We start from the raw sequence: 11,585 nt of genomic DNA on the forward strand, positions 1-11,585 counted from the left end.
ATTTATTTATATAACACTGATTTATTTATATAGCACATTTTTATACAAATAATGTTGCTCAAACTGCTTGGCAAGACCCTAACCCTAAACCTACTCTTAGTTCTCCTCTAATTTTGGATGCTACAAGGTGTCAAAACTTGTGTTTTTTTTTTTTAAATTGTATATGAAGTAGTGATGTGGTTCACAACAGTTCATGAACTCCTGTCCTACAGTGTTTCTCTTAAACCTTTAAATCCAAGGACCCAAAGAATAAAATCAGTGCCATACTGGTAACGAGGAAAAAACCTAAACTACAACCCTGAACTCCCCCTCTCTCCTCCTTTCTTATTCATATCAGTGCTTGACACTCATCTCAGTTTGTGGACTGTAGCACAGGTTGGTGTCATGAGGAATATGAATTATATTTTCGTACAAAAGAAACAAAATCTGTCTGTGAGGTATCAATGGCATCGTTGGAGGCGATCCTCAGTGCAGCCTGCAGAACAGGGAGGAGCTGGATGTTCGGTGACATAGATAGCTGGGTATTTAGGGAGGAGCTTATTATTGGTGGCCCACCATCACAAATCTTTTTCATTGGTTATTACATAGCAGGTTTTCCTGTAGAGAATGTTTAACCCTATGTTTTATGCAAAGACCCATAAACCTTTTGTAATGTGTATTGCTATTATATATCCCGTTTATTACAGCACTAGCAAAATACTCGTGCTTCACAGCGGCAAAGCACTGCCTTAAAATTTTTATTAAGAAGAACAGTAAACCTTTTTAAACTGAGGGAAAATATACCAATAATTATTTGTTAAGGATCTCTTTGTATGCCACGTTGGCAGTTCGGCCCTCCGGTTGTAATATGACCAAGCTGTACGCTGAGCTTACTCTTGAGCATGTAACGTACAGTTGGCCATGTGAACAGTAATCTTGTTTCAAATCTCACAGCTTGGATTGAGTTTCATGGTTTGTTTCAATTACGACAGTATTTGCAGGACTTGTGTTGAAGTGACATTCGGCATCTGTCAAGCGTTGTAAGCATACAACCAGTTTCATCGATAACTTCACATCCAGCTCTTGAGAGTTTAAACATTCATAAACATCAAAGTGTCCACTACTCAAATCGTCACCTGTGAATCTAAGATGTTTAAGAGGCATTGGCGGTTGTCGAAAGGTGTAAAATATTTGGCATTTCGGTACACTTGAAAGCGACAACCAAACAATTCGGCGGCAGCCATCAACTCCCATAGGTGAAGGGCTTAAGCATTTCACTCTTCTAGTGCTCCTGTGTAGTCTAATTATCTCCTGTACCGTCATCAGTCCACACCTTGAACCTGTCCCAGTCATTCAATACATAAGACACAATGTTCCTCCGGATATCAAGAGTGAGCCTGATATGGCCGTGCAATATGTAACAAAGAGAATGGAAAAGGTAGGTCCCATTTCCGGGCATGGAAACCACTCGGTAAGTGACAGTTCTTTGATTGATGGTGATCACCTCGATAGACATGTTAATGGGGGTATGGCTGGAATGATAAAGGAAATGGGTACCTGAACAATGTAAAGTAAGTCTAAAATACCTACACAATAACTATAATCATAATAAATGAACAATAAAACAGCGGAGAAGCCGTGGTTTAAATAAAAAAGGCTGCAGTTATCAGCAGGGAGACGTGAATCCCGTGGCAAAGCAAGGAAGGGAATGTAGAGACCGGAGCGGCGGATGGCCTTATATAGGCAGGCAGCCAACAACGTGGGAGATGTTGGGATAGGAGACCCAACGCGGCCTCACACGGCGAGTGAGCTGCAGGCTATGGACGTATATATGTACGTAAGTAGGATTCAGTTAGCGTTGGGAACCCGTGTACCAAATTTCTTTATGATGGGCCCATAAGTAACAACGACCATTGGAAAGTTCAATATGGCGGCCGACAGTGGTGTCATACCACCGAAATAAGTATGTACATCGGTTTTCGGTTAGCGCAGGGAAGCCGCCTACCAAATTTTGTGAAGATGGGGCCATAAATAAGAAAGTTCAACATGGCAGACGTTGTCGACCATTACGTGTAGAATTTCGAAATTAAACCTGTTTAACTTTTATAAGTAAGCTCAGCGTTCTACCTACACGGGAAGTTGGAGAATTAATAATGAGTGAGTCAGTCAGTGAGGGCTTTGCCTTTGATTAGTACAGATTATATGCTGGAGCATTTCACATCTATCCCTTACACAGTCATTCACCCACTTCACTGATTCAAATATTCATTCTAGGAAAGCTTTCAAATCAACATTAAATTAATGTCTAAATAAATAATTGACACCAGCAGTATATCACCATTAAAAAATAAATGTATGTCCTGGTGTGTCTCGATGTGATTGAAATGTAGAAGTAGCCATAAAAATAGAAAACACATTTTGCAGATTGTTATATATTACAAAACCTATGGAGCTCCACAGGTGTCATTATTTTTATTGTTCCTTTCTGAGACCTACAGGGCCCCACTCAAAACATTAAAAGAGTGTGCATTTCTTTTACGTTTAAAGTAATAGAATTACGACGGCTCTACTTGATCACATATGAAATGCACTCTGCTTCTGTCAGCCTTGGTCATTGTTCTTTTTGTCCTTCTCCTTATCCAGTTCACTTGTCACACACAGTTACTGTCTCTTAACTCCCATTAATACCTCGATGGGGCTCTTATTACAGTTACTTTTCTCCTTTTATAAGGTAATGTTGATATTGATTTTATGCTAGTATTGGTCATTTTGCATTTATAGATATTTATTTTCTAATTATTAGGCATGGTTTTAAAAATGTTACATTTAAGAAAATGGATCAGATTACTCATAGCCCCTCTACCATTGACACACACATCAACTGAATTTTAATCTGCTGTAAATGGAAGCTATTGAGCCACAAGTCTATTCAGGCTACATTTTGGAGTCCATTGTAAACTGCTGTTAAAAAGAACACATTTAATTGCATTGGATTATCGCCGTTACTTTTGAATACAACAGATTGTAACAAAAATATTTAATAAACAAAAATGTAATAATTGAGTCTTGAATGAAGTACATAACAAATGTGAAATGCTCCAACTTCCATATCAGCTTAATTGCCAGACTCGCCTGAATGGTGCGCCCAGCATGCATTTTCTAACTTCTTTATTTTACTTACCTCTCTCTGTACGCGTGCCAACCATTAGATTGATGCAAGTGCTAGGAAACAAAATAACACAACATTCATAAACATAAGGGTTACAGAAAAATAATTACAGTACTTGTATATTAATTTCAAAAACAGAACACAAGGATAACAAATACATATACTGGCAAGAAAATGCATATGAACTCTTTGGAAATAACTGTATTTTTATATAAATTTGTCTTAACATATTGTCCGATCTTCATCAAAGTTACATTAATGAACCGTCCGATTAAACTAATAGCCCCACACTTTCTTGTATATGATTCCTGTACATATCGCATGCATCATTTAAACATTCACAGGAGTACGTTTCAAAAAGAAGTACGTGAACCCCTAGGCTGATGACTTCAACAAAAGTTAAAGCTTACCTGGAGTCCAGCCAGAGAAACCAGATTAGAGGTCTGGCTTAGAGAATCTTTGACCAATAAAAGTGACTCACAAAGTTTGAGTTTACTGCTCACAAGAAGCATCTGCTGATGTGACATATGCCGCTCAAAAAAAATGACATTTAGTACACAAAACATTGAATAGGCATGTGTCCAGTCAGGACACAAAGGAGAAAGCCACTCTCAAAAAAGTCTGACATTTGCCAAAGACCACCTTGACACTCCACAATGCCACTGAGTAAATGTTCTTTGAACTGATGAAACTAGGGTCTAATTGCTCAGGAAGAATATGTAGCAGCACATACGTCATGAAAATAGCACCACATGCTGACTTGAAGAAGTCACACCAGTGGTGAAGTATGGCGGAGATAGGATCATGGGCTTATTTGGGGCTGCTTTGCTGCATCAGGACATCAACAATTTGCCATCAGAGAGACACAAATGAATTCCCAAGTTTGTCAAGGCATCCTACAGGATAATGACACACTGCCGGTCTGTAGAAGTTGGGTGATGCACCAGTACAATGACCATAAACATCAAAACAGTTGTACTACAGAATGGCTTTAAAAAATAAAAGAAGGAAATCCTACACATTAAAAAAGGCAAGTGGCTCTTTGGAGGCTTTAAACTCATAGAAATAATATAGAAAGACATCAAGATACCAATTCACCAGACATCTTAAGAAGTTGGCTGAGCTAAATCAGTTGTGTAATGAAGAATGATCCAAAATAATTCCTCCTGAATGTGGTGCAGGTCTGATTCACAGCTACCACAACTGCTTGTTAAGAGAGTATTGCTGCCAAAGGTCCAAGGGTTCACCTAATGTTTCCACGTAAGACTGAATGTTTGATGGGTGTGATGAATAAAGACATTAAACATCACAATTATGTGTGTTTGATTATACTTGTGACTTAGATGAAGAACATATCACATTTTATGACCAGTTAATGCAGAAAGCCACGTAATTCTTGCCACATTAGGAGGCCGTCTGGAGTCTCCAGATTTTGCAGTTTGGAGTTTCACTTTTGGAAATTCCAAATGACAACAAGGAGGAAAAAGATCCAAACCATCCGGCTGGTCCATGAGGCTTCTACTCTACAAAATTGTTGAAGTCTTATAAAAGTTTGAAGTTTACCAGATAATAATCACAAGCTTGTTTCATCATAACAAACTCAAGGAAGCAGATCTACAGAAAGCCAAGTTTTAATGTATCACGCTAGTCACTTTAATAGACCAGGCCTTTAAAAAGGACATCCAATGCAGTGTGGAGTTCAAGTGAAGTACTTGTTGTTGTCTCATTTGTCTTTGTTTAAGTGTTTGTTGCCACTACAAATGGGAAAAACGGACATTTTCTAGCACAAGGATTTAGGCACCAAGTACCTCCCGAATTGGTTTTTGTCTCTGGCAGAGAGCCTGACTTGAAACTCTGGATCTTTGGACTAGTGATCAACATTAGATACAGTCATATGAAAAAATTTGGGAACCCCTCACAGCCTGCATAATAATTTACTCAACTTTCAACAAAAAAAAGATAACAGTGGTATGTCTTTCATTTCCTAGGATCACCTAAGTACTGAGGTGTTTTCCGAACAGATTTTTAGTGACGCAGTATTTAGTTGTATGAAATTAAATCCATCCATCCATCCATCCTCTTCCGCTTATCCAAGGTCGGGTCGCGGGGGTAGCAACTTAAGCAGAGAAGCCCAGACTTCCCTCTCCCCGGCCACTTCTTCCAGCTCTTCTAGGAGAATCCCAAGGCGTTCCCAGGCCAGCCGGGAGACATAGTCCCTCCAGCGTGTCCTGGGTCTTCCCCGGGTCCTCCTCCCGGTTGGACGTGCCCGGAACACCTCACCAGGGAGGCGCCCAGGAGGCATCCTGATCAGATGCCCGAGCCACCTCATCTGACTCCTCTCGATGTGGAGGAGCAGCGGCTCTATTCTGAGCCCCTCCCGGATGACTGAGCTTCTCACCCTCTCTTTAAGGGAAAGCCCAGACACCCTGCGAAGGAAACTCATTTCAGCCGCTTGTATTCGCGATCTCGTTCTTTCGGTCACTACCCATAGCTCATGACCATAGGTGAGGGTAGGAGCGTAGATCGACTGGTAAATTGAGAGCTTTGCCTTACGGCTCAGCTCCTTTTTCACCACGACAGACCGATGCAGAGCCCGCATCACTGCGGATGCTGCACCGATCCGACCTGTCAATCTCATGCTTCATTCTTCCCTCACTCGTGAACAAGACCCCGAGATACTTAAACTCCTCCACTTGGGGCAGGATCTCCCCCCCCAACCCTGAGAGGACACTCCACCCTTTTCCGGCTGAGGAAATTAAATCAAATGTGAAAAACTGGCTGTGCAAAAATGTGGGTCCCCTTGTAATCTTGCTGATTTGAATGCCTGTAACTGCTCAATATTGATTACTGGCAACACCAAATTGGTTGGATTAGCTCATTAAGCCTTGAACTTCATAGACAGGTGTGTCCAATCATGAGAAAAGGTATTTAAGGTGGTCAATTGCAAGTCGTGCTTCCCTTTGACTCTCTTCTGAAGAGTGACAGACAGCATGGGATCCTCAAAGCAACTCTCAAAAGATCGGAAAACAAAGATTGTTCAGTATTGTGGATTAGGGGAAGGCTACAAAAAGCTACCTCAGAGGTTTAAACTGTCTACTGTAAGGAATGTAATCAGGAAATGGAAGGCCACAGGCACAGTTGCTGTTAAACCCAGCAGGTCCAGCAGGCCAAGACAAATACAGGAGCGGCATATGTTCAGGATTGTGAGAATGGTTACAGACAACCCACAGATCACCTCCAAAGACCTGCAAGAACATCTTGCTGCTGGTGGTGTATCTATACATCGTTCTACAATTCAGTCCAATTTGCACAAAGAACATCTGTATGGCAGGGTGATGAGAAAGAAGCCCTTTCTGCACTCACGCCACAAACAGAGTCGCTTGTTGTATGAAAATGCTCATTTAGACAAGCCAGATTCATTTTGGAACAAAGTGCTTTGGACTGATGAAACAAAAATGGAGTTATTTGGTCATAACAAAAAGCGCTTTACATATTGGAAGAACACCGGATTCCAAGAAAAACACCTGCTACCTACTGTCAAATTTGGTGGAGGTTCCATCATGCTGTGGGGCCATGTGGCTAGTTCAGGGACTGGGGCCCTTGTTAAAGTCGAGGGTCAGATGAATTCAACCCAATATCAACAAATTCTTCAGGATAATGTTCAAGCATCAATCATAAAGTTGAAGTTATGCAGGAGTTGGATATTCCACCAAGACAATGACCCAAAACACAGTTTGATAATCTACAAAGGCATTCACGAAGAGGGAGAAGTACAATGACCTGGAATGGCCGTCAGTCCCCTAACTTGAATATCATCGAAAATCTATAGGATGATTTGAAACAGGCCGTCTATGCTAGAGGCTGTTATATTTGCAAAAGGAGGCTCAATTAAGTATTGATGTAATATCTCTGTTGGGTGCCCAAATTTATGCACCTGTCTAATTTTGTTATGATGCATATTACATATTTTCTGTTAATCCAATAAAGTTAATGTCACTGCTGAAATACTACTGTTTCCATAAGGCATGTCATATATTACAAAGAAGTTGCTACTTTGAAAGCTCAGCCAATGATAAACAAAAATCCATAGAATTAAGAGGGGATCCCAAAATTTTTCATGACTGTAGGTGCCACAGGGATTTACTAGTGTGGAACTCAACGAAATGAAAAAATTTAAGGCCCAAAATGAAAGAATGGAATGGTTTCCTGAACCCCAGGAGTGTTGCATGCACCTTATTCTATAATAATAAAAGGCAAAGCCCTCACTGACTGACTGACTCACCGACTCATCACTAATTCTCCAACTTCCCATGTAGGTATAAAGCTAAAATTTGGCAGGCTTATTCCTTACAGCATACTTACAAAAGTTAGGCCGGTTTCATTTCGAAATTCTACACGCAACGGTCATAGCGGTCGATAACGGTCGACAACGTCCGCTATGTTGAACTTTCTTATTTATGGCCCCATCTTCACGAAATTTGGTAGGCGGCTTCCCTGCGCTAACCGAAACCGCTGTACTTATTTCGATGGTATGATGCCACTGTCGGCCGCCATATTGAACTTTCCAACGTCACCAATTTTCAAACTTCCCGTGTAGGTAGAAGGCTGACCCCATCTTCACGAAATTTGGTAGGTGGCTTCCCTGCACTAACCAAAACCGATGTACGTACTTATTTCGATTGTATGACGCCACTGTCGGCCGCCATATTGAATTTTCCAAACGTCAATAATTCTCCAACTTCCCGTGTAGGTAGAAGGCTGAAATTTGACAGACCCATTCCTTACAGCTTACTTACAAAAGTTAAGCAGGTTTCATTTTAAAATTCTACACGTAACGGTCATAATGGTCAACAACGTCCGCCATATTGAACTTTCTTATTCATGGCCCCATTTTCACGAAATTTGGTAGGCGGCTTCCCTGCGCTAACCGAAACCAATGTACATACTTATATCGGTGGTATTACGCCTCTGTCAGCCGCCATATTGAACTTTCCAACGTCACTATTTCTCCAACTTCCCATGTAGGTAGAAGGCTGAAATTTGGTTCTTATTTCGGTGGTATGATGCCACTGTCGGCCGCCATATTGAACTTTAAATGGAAACCGATGTCCATACTTATTTCGTTGGTATGACACCACTGTCGGCCGCCATATTGAACTTTCCAACGTCACTAATCCTCCAACTTTCTTGTGTAGGTAGAAGGCTGAAATTTGGCAGGCTCATTCCTTACAGCTTACTTACAACAGTTAAGCAGGTTTCATTTCGAAATTCTACGTGTAACGGTAATAACGGTCAACAACGTACGCCATGTTGAACTTTCTTATTTATGGCCCCATCTTCTTGAAATTTGGTAGGCGGCTTCCCTGAGCTAACCGAAACCAATGTATGTACTTATTTCGGTGGTATGATGCCACTGTCGGCCGCCATATTGAACTTTTCAACAGTCTTTGTTACTTATGGACCCATCTTCAAGAAATTTGGTACACGGGTTCCCAACGCTAACTGAATCCTACTTACGTACACATATATGTCCATAGCCTGCAGCTCCCTACTGATAACTACAGCCTTTTTATTTAATCCACGGCTTCTCCGCTGTTTTATTATTTGTTTATTACAATTATAGTTATTGTGTAGGTATTTTACACTTACTTTACATTGCTCAGGTACCCATTTCCTTTATCATTCCAACCCCCATTACCATGTCTATCGAGATGATCATATTGCACGGCCATATCAGGCTCACTCTTGATATCCGGAGGAACATTGTGTCTTATATATTGAATGACTGGGACAGGTTCAAGGTGTGGACTGATGACGGTACAGGAGATAATTATACTACACAGGAGCACTAGAAGAGTGAAATGCTTAAGCCCTTCACCTATGGTTCTGCATGTGAGTTGATGGCTGCCGTTGAATTGTTCGGTTGTCGTTTTCAAGAGTACCGAAATGCCAAATATTTTACACCTTTCAACAACTGCCAGTGCCTCTTAAACATCTTAGACTCACAGGTGACGATTTCAGTAGTGGACATTTTGATGTTTATGAATGTTTAAACTCTTAAAAGTTGGATGTGAAGTAATCGATGAAACCGGTTGTATGCTTACAACGCTTGACAGATACCGAATGTCACTTCAACACAAGTTCTGCAAATACTGTCGTAATTGAAACAAACCATGAAACTCAAACCGATTATGACAGCAGCAATCCAAGTTGTGAAATTTGAAACAAGATTACTGTTCACATGGCCAACTGTATGTTGCATGCTCAAGAGTAAGCTCAGCGCACAGCTTGGTCATATTACAACCGGAGGGCCGAACTCACAATGTGGTATACAAAGAGACCTTTAACAAATAATTATTGGTATATTTTCCCTCAGTTTAAAAAGGTTTAATTTTCTTCTTAATAAAAATTTAAGGCAGTACTTCGCTGCTGCGAAGCGCGGGTATTTTGCTAGTCTATACTAATAAAAGGCAAAGCCCTCACTGACTGACTGACTCACTCACTGACTCATCACTAATTCTCCAACTTCCCGTGTAGGTAGAAGGCTGAAATTTGGCAGGCTTATTCCTTACAGCTTACTTACAAAAGTTAGGCAGGTTTCATTTCAAAATTCTACGCGTAACGGTCATAATGGTCGACAACGTCCGCCATGTTAAACTTTCTTATTTATGGCCTCATCTTCACGAAATTTGGTAGGCGGCTTCCCTGCGCTAACCGAAACCGATGTAAGTACTTATTTTGGTGGTATGACGCCAGTGTCGGCCGCCATATTGAAATTTCCAGCGTCACTAATTCTCCAACTTCCCGTGTACAGTAATCCCTCGCTATATCACGCTTCGACTTTTGCGGCTTTACTCTCGCGGATTTTATATGTAAGCATATCTAAATATACAACGCAGATTTTTCGCAGCTTCATGGGTTCTGCGGACAATGGGTCTTTTTACTTCTGGTACATGCTTCCTCAGTTGGTTTGCCCAGTTGATTTCATACAAGGGACGCTATTGGCGGATGGCTGAGAAGCTAACCAATCAGAGAATGCAGTTAAGTTCCTGTGCGCGGACTGGCTCAGTGACAGAGTGCAGAATTCGATTCCGCGGCGTGAACCATGAAGTCTTGTCTCACTCATTCAGCATCAACATGTTTCGCTGTGTAAAGAGTTAATTTTTGTGCTCTTTTGTGTTTAAGCCCTTCATTACGGCTCCAAAACGATTTGCTACTGCTTCAGGGGCTGTGCCCAAGCGCCAAAGGAAGATGCTCGCGATTGCCGAAAAGGTAAAAGTTTTGGATATGTTGAAGGAAGGGAAAAGCTACACTGCTGTAGGAGGCCATTACAGCATCAATGAGTCCACGGTTCTTTTTATTTAAAAAGGAGGAAAAGAAGATCTATGGCCGCAGTGTCCTTTAACCAGGGCCCAAAACGAGTTGTAAGTGGACATAATAAGGCGGTAGTCTGGATGGAATCTGCTTTAGGGATTTGGATTGAAGACTGCCGGAAGAAGAACAATGGCAGTGCTACACAATCACCTGAAGAGGCTCCTTTAGAAGAGCTGTAACGCTGTCCTTTGTTGTGCAGTAAAATTAAACTTATTGTTATTGGACAAGTCGCCGTGTCATTGTTGGTGAGCAACCATAATTAATTTTCTACTTACTGTACTTAGTATATGTACACATTTACTGTATACAATTTTTCTTGTATTGTATATATTTATTGCTGGTGGCCTGTCTATCGTAATGTCTATAACGTGATATCGGAGATGCTGGATATATTTAAAATATTTAGGTTTTACTGTATATAAACAGTGTGTTTACATACATAATTTCAATGTATCTTACCTAATATCTAAGAGAATACAAAGGGTTTTTGTATAACTGTGCGGGGAATATTTATAAACAGGGTGGGAGCGTTTAGAAGGCCTTAAAATATATAAAAATAATCATAAAAACATGGTTTCTACTTCGCGGATTGAGAAGGGATTACTGTAGATAGAAGGCTGAAATTTGGCAGGCTCATTCCTTACAGGTTACTTACAAAAGTTTAAGCAGGTTTCATTTCGAAATTCTACGTGTAACGGTCGACAATGTCTGCCATGTTAGACTTTCTTATTTATGGCCCCATCTTCACGAAATTTGGTAGGCGGCTTCCCTGCACTAACCGTAACCGATGTATGCACATATTTCGGTGGTATGACGCCACTGTCGGCTGCCATATTGAACTTTCCAAAGGTCTTGGTTACTTATGGGCCCCATCTTCAAGAAATTTGGTACGCGGGTTCCCAACACTAACTGAATCTTACTTACGTACATATATGTCCATAACCTGCAGCTCGGTCACCGTGTGAAGCGGCGTTGGGTCCCCCATCCCCACGCCTCCCACGTTGTTGGATGCCTGCCTATATAAGGCCATCCGTCGCTTCGGTCTCTTCATTCCCTTCCTTGC

The sequence above is a fragment of the Polypterus senegalus genome, chromosome 11 (assembly GCF_016835505.1).
Source record: "Polypterus senegalus isolate Bchr_013 chromosome 11, ASM1683550v1, whole genome shotgun sequence".
NCBI classification, from domain to species: domain Eukaryota; kingdom Metazoa; phylum Chordata; class Cladistia; order Polypteriformes; family Polypteridae; genus Polypterus; species Polypterus senegalus.